The sequence below is a fragment of the Scyliorhinus torazame genome, chromosome 18 (assembly GCF_047496885.1).
Source record: "Scyliorhinus torazame isolate Kashiwa2021f chromosome 18, sScyTor2.1, whole genome shotgun sequence".
Classification (NCBI taxonomy): Eukaryota; Metazoa; Chordata; class Chondrichthyes; order Carcharhiniformes; family Scyliorhinidae; genus Scyliorhinus; species Scyliorhinus torazame.
The window spans coordinates 22,240,905-22,264,283 of NC_092724.1; positions in this window are offsets into that span (position 1 = coordinate 22,240,905).

A 23,379-nucleotide genomic window follows, 5' to 3' on the forward strand; every position below is an offset into this window, starting at 1 on the left:
CCCTAGTTCTGCTTTCACCCGCCAGTGAAAACAACCTGCCCGCATCTATCCTATCTATTCCCTTCATAATTTTATATGTTTCTATAAGATCCCCCCTCATCCTTCTAAATTCCAACAAGTACAGTCCCAGTCTACTCAACCTCTCCTCGTAATCCAACCCCTTCAGCTCTGGGATTAACCTAGTGAATCTCCTCTGCACACCCTCCAGTGCCAGTACGTCCTTTCTCAAGTAAGGAGACCAAAACTGAACACAATACTCCAGATGTGGCCTCACTAACACCTCATACAATTGCAGCATAACCTCCCTAGTCTTAAACTCCATCCCTCTAGCAATGAAGGACAAAATTCCATTTGCCTTCTTAATCACCTGTTGCACCTGTAAACCAACTTTTTGCGACTCATGCACTAGCACACCCAGGTCTCTCTGCACAGCAGCATGTTTTAATATTTTATCATTTAAATAATAATCCCTTTTGCTGTTATTCCTACCAAAATGGATAACTTCACATTTGTCAACATTGTATTCCATCTGCCAGACCCTAGCCCATTCACTTAGCCTATCCAAATCCCTCGGCAGACTTCCAGTATCCTCTGTACTTTTTGCTTAACCACTCATCTTAGTGTCGTCTGCAAACTTGGACACATTGCCCTTGGTCCCCAACTCCAAATCATCTATATAAATTGTGAACAATTGTGGGCCCAACACTGATCCCCGAGGGACACCACTAGCTACTGATTGCCAACCAGAGAAACACCCATTAATCCCCACTAGTGGCACTGTGGCTTTACCTACACCACATGGACCCCCATTCCAAGACCAATATCTCCTTCCTGAGGTGTGGAGCCAGAACTGAACCCTGTCGCTCTGTCAACGCCTTACTTTGCCGTGAGTGTCAACAGCAAACTTGGGTCCACAGATCTCTATTCTTTCACCTAAGTCATTGATAAATATTGTGAAAAGCTGAGCTCCCTGAGGTGCCTGGAGGTAAATCACTTTTTACATCTTGCTGATTAATGGATACAGTAACATTCTAGTTATTTAACTGGACTAGTAAGTATTCCAGATGTCAAAACAGAAAATGCTGGAAATGCTCAGCAGGTCAGGCAGCATCTGTGCAGAGGGAGAAACAGAGTTAACGTTTCAGGTTGTGACCCTTCATCAGATGGTAGCAATCCAGGCGGCCGGTTAATCGTCCTGAGACATGGGGGGGCTGGAATTTATCGTGGGTTTTGGGACACTGACGCCGGGGTTGAAAAGTGGGTCCCAAACCCACGCTTGGCAGCAGCCAGATTGGCGTGGCAATTTTACCACAGGGGGCCTCCTCGCTGGCGGCCTGCAGGCCTGTTGTCCGGTAAGGGCAGGAGGGCCGGGTCCCTGACGTTGTCTATGATCACAGCCTGTGGACGTCGCCGGAACAGATCGGAGAACTCGGGGCGAGGGGGGTGGGGGTTCAAATGGAGGCATTCTCGGGCAGCTACATAAGAATGTCGGGGGCTGAGTGAGGACGATAGGCCCCACAGATGGAGCAGACCCCCCTCCGGGGAGGGGGATGGTTGGGGCCATAGGAGCTGCTTTGCCTCGTGCAGCACAGACATGACTCCAGATTCACAGAAATCTGTGAATCTGAAAGTTATATCCAAGAAGGTGGCTCACCCTCCACCTTTTCGGGGGCAATTAGGGGTGGGCAGTAAGTTCTGGCCTTGGCAGAAACCTGCCTCTTCCCTGCCTCCTTGCAGCTGACCGATTTTGTCAGCCGACCCTATTTATTCTCCGAAACATTGGTGAATAGCTAGAGGGCACCTTCAAGGTGACAGTCTGCTTTATGTAGGACACCAGTTAATTCTGTGAGATTAATCAGGAGTGGGAAAAGGAATATGAATCTCAAATAAAGATTGAAGACAGAGGTTCACAGTATGAAACGTGAACCAGGTCAGAGACTAATTTCAACGCAGAAATGAGAAACCCATTTTCAGTCTGAATATGAATTCCCCAATCTGTTGCGGACGATGCTTCAAGACCAGGGCTGTCACTATATTCTCCAGTCTGTTCTCTGTCTCCATGACCAGACATTTCTGGGTCAACTAAGCCACTGACTTTGACAAGCTCAATTTCTTGGTTCATTATTCCCGCAGAATTCCCAAGGTAATAGGACAGTTTTTTTGCCGCACTCTCATTTCCTCTGGGTTTGGAATGAACTGCTCCATCTGCACTCAGTCCTTTCCCTTAATTAATTATTTTAATTTTGTCCTTGAAGCAAAACCACAGAAAACTCCACAGGTATTGTCACTGGATCCGAGACCGTTGAAAGACTCCCACTGTCTGAGTCACATATCAGAGAGTCAGTGTGTGTGGGAACCGTACCCTAGAGAGAGTCAGTGTGTGTGGAAACCGTACCCCAGTGAGAGTCAGTGTGTGTGGGAACCGTACCCTAGAGAGAGTCAGTGTGTGTGGAAACCGTACCCCAGTGAGAGTCAGTGTGTGTGGGAACCGTACCCTAGAGAGAGTCAGTGTGTGTGGAAACCGTACCCCAGTGAGAGTCAGTCTGTGTGGAACTCGTACCCCAGTGAGAGTCAGTGTGTGTGGGACCCGTACCCCAGTGAGAGTCAGTGTGTGTGGGACCCGTACCCCAGCGAGAGTCAGTGTGTGTGGGACCCGTACCCCAGTGAGAGTCAGTGTGTGTGGGACCCGTACCCCAGTGAGAATCAGTGTGCGTGGAACCTGTACACCAGTGAGAGTCAGTGTGTGTGGAACCCGTACCCCAGTGAGAGTCAGTGTGTGTGGGACCCGTACCCCAGTGAGAGTCAGTGCGTGTGGGACCCGTACCCCAGTGAGAGTCAGTGTGTGTGGGACCCGTACCCCAGTGAGAGTCAGTGTGTGTGGAACCCGTACCCCAGTGAGAGGCAGTGCGTGTGGATCCCGTACCCCAGCGAGAATCAGTGTGCGTGGAACCCGTACCCCAGTGAGAGACAGTGTGTGTGGAACCCGTACCCCAGTGAGAGTCAGTGTGTGTGGGGCCCGTACCCCAGTGAGAGTCAGTGTGTGTGGGACCCGTACCCCAGTGAGAGTCAGTGTGTGTGGAACCCGTACCCAAGTGAGTGTCAGTGTGTGTGGGACCCATACCCCAGTGAAATTCAGTGTGTGTGGAACCCCTACCCCAGAGAGTCAGTATGTGTGGAACCCGTACCCCAGTGAGAGTCAGTGTGTGTGGAACCCGTACCCCAGTGAGAGTCAGTGTGTGTGGAACCCGTACCCCAGTGAGAGGCAGTGCGTGTGGAACCCGTACCCCAGTGAGAGTCAGTGCGTGTGGGACCCGTACCCCAGTGAGAGTCAGTGTGTGTGGGTACCGTACCCCAGTGAGAGTCAGTGTGCGTGGAACCCGTACCCCAGTGAGAGGCTGTGCGAGTGGAACCCGTACCCCAGTGAGAGTCAGTGTGTGTGGAACCCGTACCCCAGTGAGAGTCAGTGTGTGTGGAACCCGTACCCCAGTGAGAGTCAGTGTGTGTGGAACCCGTACCCCAGTGAGAGTCAGTGTGTGTGGAACCCGTACCCCAGTGAGAGTCAGTGTGTGTGGGACCTGGGGGGGCGCAGGGCGATCTGGCCCCGGGGGGTGCCCCCATGGTGGCCTGGCCCGCGATCGGGGCCCACCGATCCGCGGGCGGGCCTGTGCCGTGGGGGCACTCTTTCCCTTCCGCCTCCGCCACGGTCTCCACCATGGCAGAGGCAGAAGAGACTCCCTCCACTGCGCATGCGTGGGAATGCTGTCAACGGCCGCTGACGCTCCCGCGCATGCGCCGCCCGGAGATGTCATTTCCGCGCCAGCTGGCGGGGCACCAAAGGCCTTTTCCGCCAGCTGGCGGGGCGGAAATTCATCCGGCGCCGACTTAACCCCTTAAGGTTGGGGCTCGGCCCCCAAAGATGTGGAGCATTCCGCACCTTTGGGGCGGCGCGATGCCCGTCTAATTTGCGCCGTTTTGGGCGGCAGTCGGCGGACATCGCGCCGTTTCCGGAGAATTTCGCCCCAAGTCTCTGAAGGAGGAGCTATCGACCGGCAATCAGCAGACTCAGTGCTGATTGGTCATCACATTCTCCGTATAGTCTTCATTTTACTTTCTCTTTCTTTATCTGCTCTGATCCTCTCAGACCAGCATTCTATGTTCCTTTTTGTTTTTCTCTCTTCTTTCTCTGTCTCGATCTGTTTCTAACTCTTTCTCTCTGTGTCTTTCTCACTGTCTCACCCTCTCTCTCTCTGTTGTCTGCCTCTTTCTCACTTTCTCTGTCTATCGCTGTCTGCCGTATTGTCTCTGTCCCTCTCTGTCTCTCTGCCTGCACCTGCCTCGCCTCTCTCTTTTTCTCTCTGTCTGTCTCTATCTCTCTCTTTCTGTCCCTCTCTTTCCCTGTCCCTTTCTCTCCTGTCCCTCACTCTTCCTTGACCTCTCTCCCGCTCTGTCCCTCCCTCTCTCCATCTCACTGTCTCTCTCCCTCTGCCGCTCTCTCTCTCTCTAACTCTCTTTGTCTCTCCCTCTTGTTCTCTACGCCCCTTCTCTCTCACCCTCTGTCCCTCCCTTTCTCTTGCTCTGTCTCCTTGTCGCTCTCTGTCTCCCCCTCTCTTCCTCACTCCCCCTCTCTCTCTCTCCCTGTTTCCCCCTTACTCCTTCCCTCACTCTCTCTCTCTGCCGGTCGGTCGCTCCTGTTTTCTGTTTTTCTGTCTGCCCTTCCTGCTCTTTCGAACCAGTTATTGTTTCTCTTCATCCATTATTTTGATCCCTGATGCACTATCAATTGAACAAAGACCAGAGTTGGATACAACTGAGGCTTTATTGCTCTAAGATGTGTGGCCTCCCACAGCAGCTGGCGAAATGGCTGCAGCATGGAGGACACACATATTTATACTCCGCCTACTGGGCGGAGCCAGCAGGCAGGGACTACCAACGTACCTGTAATACAGGTCCTACCTTACATCACCTAATAGAGATGCAACAGTGGCTTACCACATTCACCCCCTGTTAAAATTGAGTCCAGCGGGGGTGGTGGAGAACTATATACATCAAATGATTTTCTTTTTTACATTTCCATTTCCAATTTTTGATAGAGAGGGAAAAAAAATGTCTTTTGAAGTCCAGTGGACCAGTTAGAGGTTTAACCGGTCCGGGGCCTTGATGTGCCGCTGGGAGCGACGCAGTGGTGGCGGCGATGCCGCTGCTGGTCTGATATCCGGAGCCTCCGGGAGCGTGCAGTAATCCTCTTCATCCTCGAACGTGGGCAGGGGGAGGACGGATGGTCCCGGAGGGGTTGCTGCTGGGAGCGCCGGGGGAGAGGAGGGTGGTGCCAGGCCGGAGGGGTGTGTGTGTGTGTGACCTGCTGGTGCCAGGTCCCTGAGGGAGACAGTATCCTGGCGGCCGTCGGGGTACGCCACGTAGGCATACTGGGCGTTTGCATGGAGCAAGTGCACCCTCTCCACCAACGGGTCCGCCTTGTGGAGTCGGACGTGCCTACGGAGAAGGACGGGTCCTGAGGCGGCGAGCCAAGTCGGGAGCGACACCCTGGATGTGGACTTCATGGGGAAGGCAAAAAGACGTTCATGGGGTGTGTTATTAGTGGCGGTGCACAGTAGTGACCGGATGGAGTGTAGTGCATCAGGGAGGACCTCCTGCCGGCGGGAGGCTGGGAGGTTCCTGGACCGTAGGGCCAGCTGGACGGCCCTCCAGACCATCCCGTTCCCCCTTTCCACCTGCCCGTTTCCCCGGGGGTTATAGCTGGTCGTCCTGCTGGAGGCGATACCCCTGCTGAGCAGGAACTGATGCAGCTCATCGCTCATGAATGAGGATCCCCTGTCACTGTGGATGCAGGCGGGGAAACCGAACAGAGCGAAGATTGTGTTGAGGGCTTTGATGGCGGTGGCAGACGTCATGTCGGGGCATGGGAAGGTGAAGGGAAATCTGGAGTACTCATCGACCACTGAGAAAATACGTGTTATGGTTGGTGGAGGGGAGGGGCCCTTTGAAATCCACGCCGAGGCGCTCAAAGGGGTGGGAGGCCTTCACCGGGCATGCACGGTCCGGCCGGTAGAAGTGCGGCTTGCACTCCGCACAGACCTGGCAGTCCCTGGTAATTGTCCGTACGTCCTCAACGGAGTAGAGCAGGTTGTGGGCCTTTATGAAATGGTACAACCGAGTGACCCCCGGGTGACAAAGGTTATCGCGCAGAGTCCGGAGTCGGTCTACCTGTGCGCCGGCACATGTACCTCGGGATAGGGCGTCTGGGGGCTTATTGAGCTTACCGGGGCGATACAAAATCTCATAAATGTAGGTGGAAAGCTCGATCCTCCACCTCAAGATCTTATCATTCTTGATCTTGCCCCACTGTGTGTTATTGAACATGAAGGCTACCGACCGTTGGTCAGTGAGGAGAGTGAATCTCCTGCCGGCCAGGTAATGCCTCCATTGCCGCACAGCTTCAACGATAGCTTGGGCCTCTTTTTCGACGGATGAGTGCCGAATTTCTGAGGCATGAAGGGTACGGAAAAGAATGCCACGGGTCTGCCTGCCTGGTTGAGGGTGGCGGCTAGGGCGACGTCTGATGCGTCGCTCTCTACTTGAAAGTTGCAGTGTCTCGTCTACTGCGTGCATCCCGGCCTTGGCGATATCGGCTCTGATACGGGCGAAGGCCTGTTGTGCCTCGGCCGTCAGGGGAAAGTGGGTGGACTGTATGAGTGGGCGGGCCTTGTCCGTATAGTTTGGGACCCACTGAGCGTAGTACGAAAAGAACCCCAGGCAACGTTTGAGGGCCTTGGGGCAGTGGGGGAGGGGGAGTTCCATGAGAGGGCGCATGCAGTCGGGATCGGGCCCCAGAACTCCGTTCTGGAACACATAGCCGAGGATGGCTAAGCGGTTTGTGCTGAACACGCACTTCTCCTTGTTGTAGGTGAGGTTTAGGAGAGTGGCGGTGTGGAGAAATTTGACAAGGTTGGCGTCATGGTCCTGCTGATCATGGCCGCAGATGGTGACGTTGTCTAGGTACAGAAAGGTGGCCCGCAAACCGTACCTGTCGACCATTCGGTCCATCTCCCTTTGGAAGACCGAGACCCCATTGGTGATGCCGAAGGGAACCCTGAGGAAGTGATAGAGGCGGCCGTCTGCCTCGAAAGAAGTGTATGGATGGTCTGATTTGCGAATGGGGAGCTAGTGGTAGGCGGATTTTAGGTCTACAGTTGAGAAGACCTGGTACTGTGCATATCAGATATGCGTGGGAGGGGGTACGCGTCGAGCTGCGTGTACCGATTGATGGTCTGGCTGTAGTCCACGGCCATTCTGTGTACTCCCCAGTTTTAACTACTACCAATTGGGCTCTCCAGGGGCTGTTGCTGGCCTCGATAATGCCTTCCCGAAGCAGCCGCTGGACCTCGGACCTGATGAAGGTCCTGTCCTGGGTGCTGTACCGTCTGCTCCTGGTGGCGACGGGTTTGCAATCCGAGGTTAGATTTGCGAAGAGGGAAGGCGGATCGACCTTTAGGGTCACGAGGCCACACACAGTGAGGGGTGGTAGGGGACCGCCGAATTTCAGGGTTAGGCTCTGGAGGTTGCACTGGAAGTCCAGGCCTAGCAGTAGGGCAGTGCAGAGATTAGGGAGGATGTAGAGGCAGAAGCCGCTGTATTCTACGCCCTGGACCGTGAGTGTGACCGTACAGTACCCCCGGATCGCCACGGAATGGGATCCGGAGCCCAGGGAGATTCTTTGATTGGCGGGGTGTACCGCGAGGGAGCAGCGCTTTACCGTATCCGGGTGGATGAAACTCTCGGTGCTCCCGGAGTCCAACAGGCAAGAGGTCATGTGTCCGTTGACTTTCACGCTGGTCGATGCGGTGGCCAAGTTGTGCGGACGAGGCTGGTCGATGGTCACTGAGGTGAGTCATGGTCGGTCATCGCTGGTGTAGGATGACGGGAAGCCTGGGGGGCCCTGGTCCTGGAACGTTGGCGGTGCCCATGTGCTGTGGGGGAGACAAGATGGCGGCGCCTGAAGATCTCTAGAAGGACAAAATAGCGGCTGAAGATCTAGAGGAGTACAAAATGGCGGTGCACATGGGCCGCACGTGGTGGGGGTTGAATAAGATGGTGGCGCCCATAGGCCGCACGTGTTGCTCGGGGGGGAAGGTGGCGGCACTCACTGGCCGCACTTGGTCTGAGGGAGAGAAGATGGCGGCGCCTGCTGGCCGTGCGTGGTCTGAGGAGGAGAAGATGGCGGTGCCCACTGGCCGCACGTGGTCCGGGGAGGTGAAGATGGCGGCGCCCATTGTCCGTAAATGAGGGGAGTGGGGGGGCGATAGCGGCGACTGCACGGGCCTGGCACACCGCGGCGAAGTGCCCCTTCTTGCCGCAAGCCTTACAAAGGGCAGCGCGGGCCCGGCAGCGTAGGTGGGGGTGTTTCTGCTGGATTTGCTGTCTGGCGCGTGGCGCAGGCATATTGGCTGGGTAAGGCCCCCGCTGGGGCGACCGTCTGTGGGGTCCACGATGCGTAGGAGGGGTGGGCCGCGCGGCTGGGGGTGTAGGCCTGAACGTTGCGCGAGGCGACCATCATGGAGAGCGCAAGTTTCTTTGTCTCCGCTCGGTCGAGTATGGCCCCCTCTAACAGTCGCTGGCGTATGAGGTCCGACCCAATCCCCGTAACAAACGCGTCCCGCATAAGGAGGTTTGAATGTTCAGTGGCCATAATGGCCTGGCAGTCACAGTCCCGGACGAGTGGGATTAGGGCCCACCAGAAGTCTTCTATTTACTCACCAGGGGGTTGAGAGCGAGTGGCGAGTACCTGCCTGGCGAAGAGCGTGTTTGTATTCTGAGCGTAACTCTCCTTGAGATGCGTCATAGCTTTGGCGTAGTTCAGCACGTCCTGGATTAGCGGAAACACGCTGGAGCTCAACCTTGAGTACAGGATCTGTATCTTCTGAGCCTCCAAGACAGGGCTGGGCTCCGAGTTAATGTACACCTCGAAGCAAGCTAGCCAGTGTTGAAAGTCCTTTTTGACGTCGCTTGAATGCGGATCCAGCTGCAGGCGATCCGGTTTGATACGGAGATCCATCTTTAGAAAATCTTAGAGCAATAAATTGATGCACGATCAATTGCACAAAGACTTGAGTTGGGTACAACTGAGGCTTTATTGCTCGAAGATGTGTGGCCTCCCACAGCAGCTGGCAAAATGGCTGCAGAATGGAAGATACCCATATTTATACTCCGCCTACTGGGCAGAGCCAGCAGGCAGGGACTACCAACGTACCTGTAGCACAGGTCAGCACGGTAGCTCGGGCTGCACGGTTTGGGCAGCACGGTAGCATTGTGGATAGCACAATTGCTTCACAGCTCCAGGGTCCCAGGTTCGATTCCGGCCTGGTTCACTGTCTGTGAGGAGTCTGCACATCCTCCCAGTGTTTGCGTGGGTTTCCTCCGGGTGCTCCGGTTTCCTCCCACAGTCCAAAGATGTGCAGGTTAGGTGGATTGGCCATGATAAATTGCTCTTAGTGTCCAAAATTGCCCTTAGTGTTGGGTGGGGTTACTGGGTTATGGGGATAGGGTGGGGGTGTTGACGTTGGGTAGGGAGCTCTTTCCAAGAGCCGGTGCAGACTCGACGGGCCGAATGGCCTCCTTCTGCACTGTAAATTGTATGATCTATGAGGTCCTACCGTACATCACCTAATAGAGATGCAACAGTGGTTTACCACAATCCCTCCATAGATTTTCTAGATTCTGAAATAACTGCTTCAATTTTACGGCCAATCAGCTAAAAGTGGTTTGTGAAATAAAGCAGAAAGTTTCTTAATGAGGAGATTAACTCTTCCAGATGCAGCATCGCAGGATGGGGAATGAGACAGCAGCAGATGCGAGTGATAGCATCTCACTCACCATTCAACAACACAATGTGACAGCTCAAAGGAAGACGGAAACAGACTGCAAATCAAGACAGAGATGAGAGAACAAGGCAAAATACACACAACACACAGACAGACACAAACACACACACAGACAAACACAAACACACAGACAGACACAAATACACAGACAGACACAAACACACACACAGACAAACACAAACACACAGACAGACACAAACACACAGACAGATGCAAACACACAGACAGACAAACACACAGACAAACCAAACACACAGACAGATGCAAACACACAGACACAAATACACAGACAGACACAAACACACAGACAGACAAACACACAGACACAAACACACAGACAGACACAAACACATAGACAGACACAAACACACAGACAGACAAACACACAGACACAAACACAGACAGACAAACACACAGACAAACCAAACACACAGACAGAGGCAAACACACAGACAGACACAAATACACAGACAGACAAACACACAGACAAAACAAACACACAGACAGACGCAAACACACAGACAGACACAAACACACAGACAGACACAAACACACAGACAGACAAACACACAGACAGACACAAACACACAGACAGACACAAACACACAGACAGACACAAACACACAGACAGACAAACACACAGACAGACGCAAACACACAGACAGACACAAATACACAGACAGACGCAAATATACAGACAGACACAAATATACAGACAGACAAACACACAAACAGACACAAACACACAGACAGACACAAACACACAGACACACAAACACACAGACAGACACAAACACACAGACAGACACAAACACACAGACATACACAAATACACAGACAAACTAAGCACACAGACAGATGCAAACATACACACAGACACAAACACACAGACAGACAAACACACAGACAGACACAAACACACAGACAGACACAAACACACAGACAGACACAAACACAGAGACAAACACAGAGACAGACAAACACACAGACAGACGCAAACACACAGACAGACACAAATACACAGACAGGCGCAAACACACAGACGGACACAAATATACAGACAGACAAACACACAGACACAAACACACAGACAGACAAACACACAGACAAACCAAACACACAGACAGACGCAAACACACAGACAGACACAAAAACACAGACACAAACACACAGACAGACACAAACACACAGACAGACAAACACACAGACAGACACAAACACACAGACAGACACAAACACAGAGACAAACACAGAGACAGACAAACACACAGACAAACCAAACACACAGACAGACGCAAACACACAGACAGACACAAATACACAGACAGGCGCAAACACACAGACAGACACAAATATACAGACAGACAAACACACAAACAGACACAAACACACAGACACAAACACACAGACAAACTAAACACACAGACAGACGCAAACACACAGACAGATGCAAACACACAGACAGCTGCGAACACACACACAGACACAAACACACAAACAGAAACAAACACACACAGACGCAATCGCACACACAGACACAAACACACAAAAGACGCAAACACACAAACAGACGCAACACACAGACAGATGCAACCACACAGACAGACGCAAACACACAGACAGACACAAACTCACAGACAGACACAAACACACAGACAGACACAAACACACAGACAGACACAAACACACAAACAGACACAAAAACACAAACAGACGCAACACACAGGCAGACGGAAACACACAGACAGACCAAACACACAGACACGGGGATAGAGGGAGACAGAGGGATAGAGAGAGTCACAGTGATAGAGAGAGATGGGGATACAGAGAGTCACAGGGATAGAGAGAGACAGGGATAGAGAGAGACGGGGATAGAGAGAGATGGGGATAGAGAGAGAGTCACAGGAATTGAGTGATACACAGGGATAGAGAGAGATAGGGATAGAGAGAGTCACAGAGATAGAGAGAGACGGGGATAGAGAGAGATGGGGTTAGAGAGAGAGCCACAGGAATTGAGTGATACACAGGGATAGAAAGAGACAGGGATAGAGAGAGACACAGGGATAGAGAGAGACAGGGATAGAGAGAGACACAGGGATAGAGAGACACAGGGATAGAGAGAGACAGAGGGATAGAGAGATAAACAGGGATAGAGAGAGACACACAGGGATAGAGAGAGACACAGGGATAGAGAGAGACACAGGGATAGAGAGAGACAAACAGGGATAGAGAGAGACACAGGGATAGAGAGAGACACAGGGATAGAGAGAGACACACAGGGATAGAGAGAGACACACAGGGATAGAGAGAGACACACAGGGATAGAGAGAGACACAGGGATAGAGAGAGACACACAGGGATAGAGAGAGACACACAGGGATAGAGAGAGACAGGGATAGAGAGAGACACACAGGGATAGATAGAGAGTCACAGGGATAGAGAGACACAGGGACAGAGAGAGACACACAGGGATAGAGAGACACAGGGATAGAGACACACAGGGATAGAGAGAGACAGGGATAGAGAGATACAGGGATAGAGAGAGACACAGGGATAGAGAGAGACACAGGGATAGAGAGAGACACAGGGATAGAGAGAGACACACAGGGATAGAGGGAGACACACAGGGATAGAGAGACACACAGGGATAGAGAGAGACACAGGGATAGAGAGAGAGACACAGGGATAGAGAGAGAGACACAGGGATAGAGAGAGAGACACAGGGATAGAGAGACACACGGGGATAGAGAGAGACACAGGGATAGAGAGACACAGGGATAGAGAGACACAGGGATAGAGAGAGACACAGGGATAGAGAGAGACACCGGGATAGAGAGAGACACACAGGGATAGAGAGAGACACACAGGGATAGAGAGAGACACGCAGGGATAGAGAGAGACACACAGGGATAGAGAGATACAGGGGGATAGAGAGAGACACAGGGATAGAGAGAGACACACAGGGATAGAGAGACACACAGGGATAGAGAGACACAGGGATCGAGAGAGACACAGGGATCGAGAGAGACACAGGGATAGAGAGAGACACACAGGGATAAAGAGAGACACACAGGGATAGAGAGAGTCACAGGGATAGAGAGAGACACAGGGATAGATAGAGACACACAGGGATAGAGAGATACAGGGGGATAGAGAGAGACACAGGGATCGAGAGAGACACACAGGGATAGAGAGACACACAGGGATAGAGAGACACAGGGATCGAGAGAGACACAGGGATCGAGAGAGACACAGGGATAGAGAGAGACACACAGGGATAAAGAGAGACACACAGGGATAGAGAGACACACAGGGATAGAGAGACACACAGGGATAGAGAGAGAGAAAGGCATAGAGAGACACACAGGGATAGAGAGAGAGACACAAGGATAGAGACACAGGGACAGAGAGAGACACAGTGATAGAGAGACACAGGGATAGAGAGACACAGGGACAGATAGAGAGACAGAGGGATAGAGAGACAGAGGGATAGAGAGACACAGGGATAGAGAGACACAGGGATAGAGAGAGACAGGGACAGAGAGAGACACAGTGATAGAGAGAGACACAGGGATAGAGAGACACAGGGACAAATAGAGAGACAGAGGGATAGAGAGACAGAGGGATAGAGAGAGACAGGGATAGAGAGAGACACCGGGATAGAGAGACACGGGGACAGAGAGAGACACCGGGATAGAGAGAGACACCGGGATAGAGAGACACAGGGATAGAGAGACACAGGGATAGAGAGACACAGGGATAGAGAGAGACACAGGGACAGAGAGAGACACAGATAGAGAGAGACAGTGATAGAGAGAGACAGGGATAGAGAGAGACACACCGGGATAGAGAGAGACACACAGGGATAGAGAGACACAGGGACAGAGAGAGACACAGATAGAGAGAGACAGTGATAGAGAGAGACAGGGATAGAGAGAGACACACCGGGATAGAGAGAGACACACAGGGATAGAGAGACACAGGGACAGAGAGAGACACACAGGGATAGAGAGACACAGGGATAGAGACACACAGGGATAGAGAGAGACAGGGATAGAGAGATACAGGGATAGAGAGAGACACAGGGATAGAGAGAGACACAGGGATAGAGAGAGACACACAGGGATAGAGAGGCACAGGGATAGAGAGAGACACAGGGATAGAGGGAGACACACAGGGATAGAGGGAGACACACAGGGATAGAGAGAGACACAGGGATAGAGAGAGAGACACAGGGATAGAGAGAGAGACACAGGGATAGAGAGACACACGGGGATAGAGAGAGACACAGGGATAGAGAGACACAGGGATAGAGAGACACAGGGATAGAGAGAGACACAGGGATAGAGAGAGACACCGGGATAGAGAGAGACACACAGGGATAGAGAGAGACACGCAGGGATAGAGAGAGACACACAGGGATAGAGAGATACAGGGGGATAGAGAGAGACACAGGGATAGAGAGAGACACACAGGGATAGAGAGACACACAGGGATAGAGAGACACAGGGATCGAGAGAGACACAGGGATAGAGAGAGACACACAGGGATAGAGAGAGACACACAGGGATAGAGAGAGACACACAGGGATAGAGAGAGACACAGGGATAGAGAGAGACACACAGGGATAGAGAGAGAGAAAGGCATAGAGAGACACACAGGGATAGAGAGAGAGACACAAGGATAGAGACACAGGGACAGAGAGAGACACAGTGATAGAGAGACACAGGGATAGAGAGACACAGGGACAGATAGAGAGACAGAGGGATAGAGAGACACAGGGATAGAGAGACACAGGGATAGAGAGAGACAGGGATAGAGAGAGACAGGGACAGAGAGAGACACAGTGATAGAGAGAGACACAGGGATAGAGAGACACAGGGACAAATAGAGAGACAGAGGGATAGAGAGACACAGGGATAGAGAGACACAGGGATAGAGAGAGACAGGGACAGAGAGAGACACAGTGATAGAGAGAGACACAGGGATAGAGAGACACAGGGACAAATAGAGAGACAGAGGGATAGAGAGACAGAGGGATAGAGAGAGACAGGGATAGAGAGAGACACCGGGATAGAGAGACACGGGGACAGAGAGAGACACCGGGATAGAGAGAGACACCGGGATAGAGAGACACAGGGATAGAGAGACACAGGGATAGAGAGACACAGGGATAGAGAGAGACACAGGGACAGAGAGAGACACAGATAGAGAGAGACAGTGATAGAGAGAGACAGGGATAGAGAGAGACACACCGGGATAGAGAGAGACACACAGGGATAGAGAGACACAGGGACAGAGAGAGACACAGATAGAGAGAGACAGTGATAGAGAGAGACAGGGATAGAGAGAGACACACCGGGATAGAGAGAGACACACAGGGATAGAGAGACACAGGGACAGAGAGAGACACACAGGGATAGAGAGACAGAGGGATAGAGAGACACAGGGATAGAGAGACACAGGGATAGAGAGAGACAGGGACAGAGAGAGACACAGTGATAGAGAGAGACACAGGGATAGAGAGACACAGGGACAAATAGAGAGACAGAGGGATAGAGAGACAGAGGGATAGAGAGAGACAGGGATAGAGAGAGACACCGGGATAGAGAGACACGGGGACAGAGAGAGACACCGGGATAGAGAGAGACACCGGGATAGAGAGACACAGGGATAGAGAGACACAGGGATAGAGAGACACAGGGATAGAGAGAGACACAGGGACAGAGAGAGACACAGATAGAGAGAGACAGTGATAGAGAGAGACAGGGATAGAGAGAGACACACCGGGATAGAGAGAGACACACAGGGATAGAGAGACACAGGGACAGAGAGAGACACAGATAGAGAGAGACAGTGATAGAGAGAGACAGGGATAGAGAGAGACACACCGGGATAGAGAGAGACACACAGGGATAGAGAGACACAGGGACAGAGAGAGACACACAGGGATAGAGAGACACAGGGATAGAGACACACAGGGATAGAGAGAGACAGGGATAGAGAGATACAGGGATAGAGAGAGACACAGGGATAGAGAGAGACACAGGGATAGAGAGAGACACACAGGGATAGAGAGGCACAGGGATAGAGAGAGACACAGGGATAGAGGGAGACACACAGGGATAGAGGGAGACACACAGGGATAGAGAGAGACACAGGGATAGAGAGAGAGACACAGGGATAGAGAGAGAGACACAGGGATAGAGAGACACACGGGGATAGAGAGAGACACAGGGATAGAGAGACACAGGGATAGAGAGACACAGGGATAGAGAGAGACACAGGGATAGAGAGAGACACCGGGATAGAGAGAGACACACAGGGATAGAGAGAGACACGCAGGGATAGAGAGAGACACACAGGGATAGAGAGATACAGGGGGATAGAGAGAGACACAGGGATAGAGAGAGACACACAGGGATAGAGAGACACACAGGGATAGAGAGACACAGGGATCGAGAGAGACACAGGGATAGAGAGAGACACACAGGGATAGAGAGAGACACACAGGGATAGAGAGAGACACACAGGGATAGAGAGAGACACAGGGATAGAGAGAGACACACAGGGATAGAGAGAGAGAAAGGCATAGAGAGACACACAGGGATAGAGAGAGAGACACAAGGATAGAGACACAGGGACAGAGAGAGACACAGTGATAGAGAGACACAGGGATAGAGAGACACAGGGACAGATAGAGAGACAGAGGGATAGAGAGACACAGGGATAGAGAGACACAGGGATAGAGAGAGACAGGGATAGAGAGAGACAGGGACAGAGAGAGACACAGTGATAGAGAGAGACACAGGGATAGAGAGACACAGGGACAAATAGAGAGACAGAGGGATAGAGAGACAGAGGGATAGAGAGACAGAGGGATAGAGAGAGACAGGGACAGAGAGAGACACACAGGGATAGAGAGAGAGAAAGGCATAGAGAGACACACAGGGATAGAGAGAGAGACACAAGGATAGAGACACAGGGACAGAGAGAGACACAGTGATAGAGAGACACAGGGATAGAGAGACACAGGGATAGAGAGACACAGGGACAGATAGAGAGACAGAGGGATAGAGAGACAGAGGGATAGAGAGACACAGGGATAGAGAGACACAGGGATAGAGAGAGACAGGGACAGAGAGAGACACAGTGATAGAGAGAGACACAGGGATAGAGAGACACAGGGACAAATAGAGAGACAGAGGGATAGAGAGACAGAGGGATAGAGAGAGACAGGGATAGAGAGAGACACCGGGATAGAGAGACACGGGGACAGAGAGAGACACCGGGATAGAGAGAGACACCGGGATAGAGAGACACAGGGATAGAGAGACACAGGGATAGAGAGAGACACACGGGGATAGAGAGAGACACAGGGACAGAGAGAGACAGTGATAGAGAGAGACAGGGATAGAGAGAGACACACCGGGATAGAGAGAGACACACAGGGATAGAGAGAGACACACAGGGATAGAGAGAGACAGGGATAGAGAGAGACACACGGGGATAGAGAGAGACACACGGGGATAGAGAGAGACACAGGGATAGAGAGACACAGGGATAGAGAGAGAGACACAGGGATAGAGAGAGAGACACAGGGATAGAGAGAGACACAGGGATAGAGAGAGACAGGGATAGAGAGAGACACACAGGGATAGAGAGACACACAGGGATAGAGAGACAGGGATAGAGAGAGACACACCGGGATAGAGAGACACAGGGATAGAGAGAGACACAGGGATAGAGAGAGAGACAGGGATAGAGAGAGAGACAGGGATAGAGAGAGACACACAGGGATAGAGAGAGACAGGGATAGAGAGAGACACACCGGGATAGAGAGACACAGGGATAGAGAGAGACACAGGGATAGAGAGAGACACACAGGGATAGAGAGAGAGACAGGGATAGAGAGAGACATACAGGGATAGAGAGAGAGACAGGGATAGAGAGAGATACAGGGATAGAGAGAGACACAGGGATAGAGAGAGACACACAGGGATAGAGAGAGACAGGGATAGAGAGAGACACCGGGATAGAGAGAGACACAGGGATAGAGAGAGTCACAGGGAGAGAGAGAGTCACAGGGAGAGAGAGAGTCACAGGGAGAGAGAGAGTCACAGGGATAGAGAGAGACACGGGATAGAGAGAGAGAGAGACAGCGATAGAGAGAGAGAGACAGGGATAGAGAGAGACAGGGATAGAGAGAGACAGGGATAGAGAGAGACACAGGGAGAGAGAGAGAGAGTCACAGGGATAGAGAGAGACAGGGATATAGAGAGACACAGGGATAGAGAGACACACAGGGTGTGGTGATACACCACTGTACTTCCGTAGCATTGTACATAGTTATATAATAGTTGTGTGTAACGTGGCCCTGTGTATTGTACTGTGTATTGTACTGTAGCTCTGTAGTGGTTCGGTCACCTGTATGTAACCTGACCTGGCCATGGAGAGCTCCGTCTTGGCCACTCCCCCGGGAGTTAGGTATAAGACCCTGCTTCTGAGACCTGACCCATTTTGTCTGGGGTCGTCTGTGTCGGGTAAGCTTCCTATGTAGTGTATTAAAGCCTTGGTTAAAGTCTCACATGTCTTTGTGATTCTTGACGCTTAGTGCATCAATTTAATACACTACATAGGAAGCTTATCGGTCCTGGTCGAGGACGATGCTTGATGTGTATCCCCTCCCCCGCATATCTGACATGGTCAACCGGATTGCACAGTACCGGGTGTTCTCCACCATAGACTTGAAATCCGCCTACCACCAGCTCCCTATCCGCCCGGAGGACCGTAACTTCACGGCCTTCGAGGCGGACGGCCGCCTCTACCACTTTCTTAGGGTACCCTTTGGCGTCACCAATGGAGTCTCGGTCTTCCAACGGGAGATGGACCGAATGGTGGACCAGAACAGACTGCGGGCTACCTTCCCGTATCTGGACAACGTCACCATCTGCGGCCACAACCAGCAGGACCATGACATCAACCTCACTAAATTCCTCCAAACTGCCAAACGCCTCAATCTCACGTACAACGAGGCAAAATGTGTTTTCGGCACCACCCGCCTCGCCATACTTGGCTACGTAGTGGAGAACGGTGTCCTCGGCCCCGATCCCGACCGTCTGCGCCCCCTTCTCGAACTCCCCATTCCCACCTGCCCCAAAGAACTGAGGCGATGCCTCAGGTTCTTTGCCTACTATGCCCAGTGGGTGCCCGAGTACACTGACAAGGCCCGACCCCTCCTCTGTTCCCCCTCATTCCCCCTCCCACCCGAGGCCTGCCAGGCCTTCCACCTCCTAAAAACCGCTATCGCCAAAGCCGCCATCCATGCGGTAGACGAGTCTGCACCATTCCAAGTCGAGAGCGATGCCTCCGACTTTGCCCTGGGTGCCACCCTCAACCAGGCGGGCAGGCCCATCGCCTTCTTTTCCCGCACACTCCAAGGCCCCGAGATCCGCCACTCCTCTGTTGAGAAGGAGGCACAGGCCATAGTGGAAGCCGTCCGGCACTGGAGGCACTACCTGGCCGGAAAACCATTTACCCTCGTTACTGACCAACGATCAGTTGCGTTCATGTTCGACAACAAACAACGAGGTAAAATCAAAAATGATAAGATATTACGGTGGAGGATTGAACTCTCCACCTACAATTATAGTATCTTATACCGGCCAGGTAAGCTCAATGATCCTCCTGATGCCCTGTCCCGTAGTACTTGTGCCAACGCACAGGATGACCGACTGCGGGCCCTACATAATGACCTCTGTCACCCGGGCGTCAGGCTGTTCTACCACTACACCAAGGGCCACAACCTGCCCTTCTCAGTCGAGGAGGTCAAGGCCATGACTAGGGACTGTCAAGTCTGTGCGGAGTGCAAGCCGCAATTCTACAAGCCAGACAAGGCGCACCTAATCAAGGCTACCCGCCCCTTTGAACATCTCAGCATTGACTTCAAAGGGCCCCTCCCCACCCACAACCGCAAAACGTACTTCCTCAATGTCATCGACGAGTACTCGCGGTTCCCCTTCGCCATTCCCTGCCCCGACACGACCTCCGCCACCGTCATCAAAGCGTTGCATGACCTCTTCATGCTGTTCGGTTATCCCAATTACATTCACAGTGACCGGGGCTCCTCCTTCATGAGTGAGGAGCTGCGTCGGCACCTGCTCGCCAGGGGCGTTGCCTCGAGCAGGACGACCAGTTACAACCCCCGGGGGAACGGACAGGTGGAGAGGGAGAACGCGACAGTTTGGAATGCCATGCTGCTAGCCCTCAAGTCCAAAGGCCTACCAGTCTCCCGGTGGCAGGAGGCCCTCCCTGCCGCACTCCACTCCATCCGGTCCCTTTTGTGTACTGCAACGAATGCTACCCCTCATGAGCGGATGTTTCTCTTCTCCAGGAGATCACCATCCGTGACATCGCTTCCGTCCTGGCTCCTGTCCCCGGGAGACGTCCTGCTCCGCAAGCACGTGCGGACCTCTAAGGCGGAGCCCCTGGTGGAGAGAGTCCGTCTCCTCCATGCCAACCCACAGTATGCGTACATAGCGTACCCCGACGGGTGTGAGGAGACCGTCTCCATCAAGGACCTGGCCCCCTCTGGGGCCCCTGCCGCCCCCGCCCCACAACCTCCACCCCGCTCCCTCTCTGCTCTCGTCAATCCCTCGGCCTGTTACTACTCCGTGCCAGCCGCTGTCATCCCGCAGTTTCGCCTCGAGCCAGCCGAAGCGGTGGGGGACGTCATGCCGCCTCGCGACCCAGCACCACTGACCGCACGGATACCGCCGGACACTACCTCAGCGCCGCAGCTCCGACGTTCAAAGAGATCGACCAAACCCATCGTTCGTCTCGACCTCTGACGACACGGAACCTCCTGATGGACTCTGTTCGTTACTCCCTGTTTGTTCACTGTGTTTGCTACTCCATATTTTCACCCCGGACTTCCTTCTAAACAAGGAGTGAATGTGGTGATACACCACTGCACTTCCCTAGCATTGTACATAGTTATATAATAGTTGTGTGTAACGTGGCCCTGTAATCCTGTGTATTGTACTGTGTATTGTACTGTAGCTCTGTAGAGGTTCGGTCACCTGTATGTAACCTGACCTGGCCACGGAGAGTTCCGCCTTGGCCACTCCCCCGGGAGTTAGGTATAAGACCCTGCTTCTGAGACCTGGCCCATTTTGTCTGGGGTCGCCTGTGTCGGGTAAGCTTCCTATGTAGTGTATTAAAGCCTTGGTTAAAGTCTCACATGTCTTTGTGATTCTTGGCGCTTAGTGCATCACAGGGATAGAGAGAGAGACAGGGCTAGAGAGAGAGAGAGAGACAGGATAGAGAGAGAGAGAGAGAGAGACAAGGATAGAGAGAGAGAGACAGACAGGGATAGAGAGAGAGAGAGAGACAGGGATCGAGAGAGAGAGAGAGACAGGGATAGAGAGAGAGAGAGACAGGGATAGAGAGAGAGAGAGACAGGGATAGAGAGAGAGACAGGGATAGAGAGAGAGACAGGGATAGAGAGAGAGACAGGGATAGAGAGCGACACAGGGATAGAGAGAGACACACAGGGATAGAGAGAGACACACAGGGATAGAGAGAGACACACAGGGATAGAGAGACACACAGGGATAGAGAGACACGGGGAGTGATAGAGATACAGGGATAGAGAGAAAGACAGGGATAGAGAGAGACACAGGGATAGAGAGCGACACAGGGATAGAGAGAGACACACAGGGATAGAGAGAGACACACAGGGATAGAGAGACACACAGGGATAGAGAGAGACACACAGGGATAGAGAGAGACACACAGGGATAGAGAGAGACACACAGGGATAGAGAGAGACACACAGGGATAGAGAGAGACACACAGGGAAAGAGAGAGAGACACAGGGAGAGATAGAGACACAGGGATAGAGAGTGACACAGGGATAGAGAGTGACACACAGGGATAGAGAGAGAGACAGGGATAGAGAGAGACACAGGGATAGAGAGAGAGACACAGGGATAGAGAGAGAGTGTAGTTCACAAAGACTCCGTGAGACGAATAGAGTGAAGTCGATGAGGCTTTATTAAGCGTGTCTGTTCCCCCGCAGCACAATAGTAGACTGGCCTGCGGGGGAGGACTCCGGCTTCTTATACTCCGCCTTCAGGGCGGAGCTAGAGGTCAACGGCCAACCAGGACCCGGGATCTGTCAGCCAATGACATTAGGGCTTCCAGTCCCACATGACCCCCAATACATACTACCACATTCACCCCTTGTCAAAAATGAACCTGGCGGGGTGATGCTTCGTATGGTGGTAAGGGTTTACAGGGCTGGTCCTGGGAGGAAAAAAAACATTCACATGGCAATACAGTATTGTACAATTTTGTCCTGTTTCAACTATTTACAGAGGGTATAGGGAGAAAAGCAAAATGTTCTTGTGAAAAGTCCATATTTTGATTTAGATCGACGCCACGAGTCGGTCGGGCGGTCTGGTCGTCCGTGTCGATCGCCTCGGCCCCGGTGGTGGTGGTGGTGCTTGTACCGGTGTTGTCGTCTCCGGGAGCCTTACAGTTTCAGCTTGGGCTTTATTCTTGGTCGGGCCTGAGGGGAGGGGAACCGATCCTCCTGGGAAGGGGGCGGTCGCGGGGTGCGGCGGTGGCAGGAAGGGGGGGGTTGGGTGAATGGTGTCGGGGGGGTGTGTGTTGCCGGCGGGCGCCAGATCCCGCAGGGAGACCGTGTCCTGTCGGCCGTCGGGGTACTCCACGTAAGCGTACTGCGGGTTCGCATGGAGGAGGTGAACCCTTTCGACCAACGGGCCCGCCTTATGTGCCCGCACATGCTTTCAGAGCAAGATGGGTCCTGGGGCCGCCAGCCAGGTCGGCAGCGACGTTCCAGAGGAGGACCTCCTAGGGAAGACAAGGAGACGCTCATGAGGCGTTTGATTAGTGCTCGTACATAATAACGACCGGATGGAGTGGAGAGCGTCCGGGAGGACCTCCTGCCACCGTGAAACTGGGAGGTCCCTGGACCGTAGGGCCAGTAGGACAGCCTTCCAGACCGTGCCGTTCTCCCTCTCTACTTGCCCGTTCCCCCGGGGGTTGTAGCTGGTCGTCCTGCTTGAGGCTATGCCCTTACTGAGCAGGAACTGGCGCGGCTCGTCACTCATGAAAGAGGACCCACTGTCGCTGTGGACGTATGCGGGGTAACCGAACAGTGTGAAGATGCTGTTCAGGGCTTTAATGACTGTGGCCGCGGTCATGTCAGAGCAGGGAATGGCAAAAGGGAAGCGGGAGTATTCGTCCACCACATTAAGAAAATATGCGTTGCGGTCGGTGGAGGGGAGGGGCCCTTTGAAATCGAGACTGAGGCGTTCAAAGGGGCGGGAAGCCTCAATCAGGTGCGCTCCATCCGGCCTGAAAAAATGCGGTTTGCATTCCGCGCAGATGTGGCAGTCCCTTGTGACTGTACGGACCTCCTCTAAAGAGTATGGGAGATTGCGGGACTTGATGA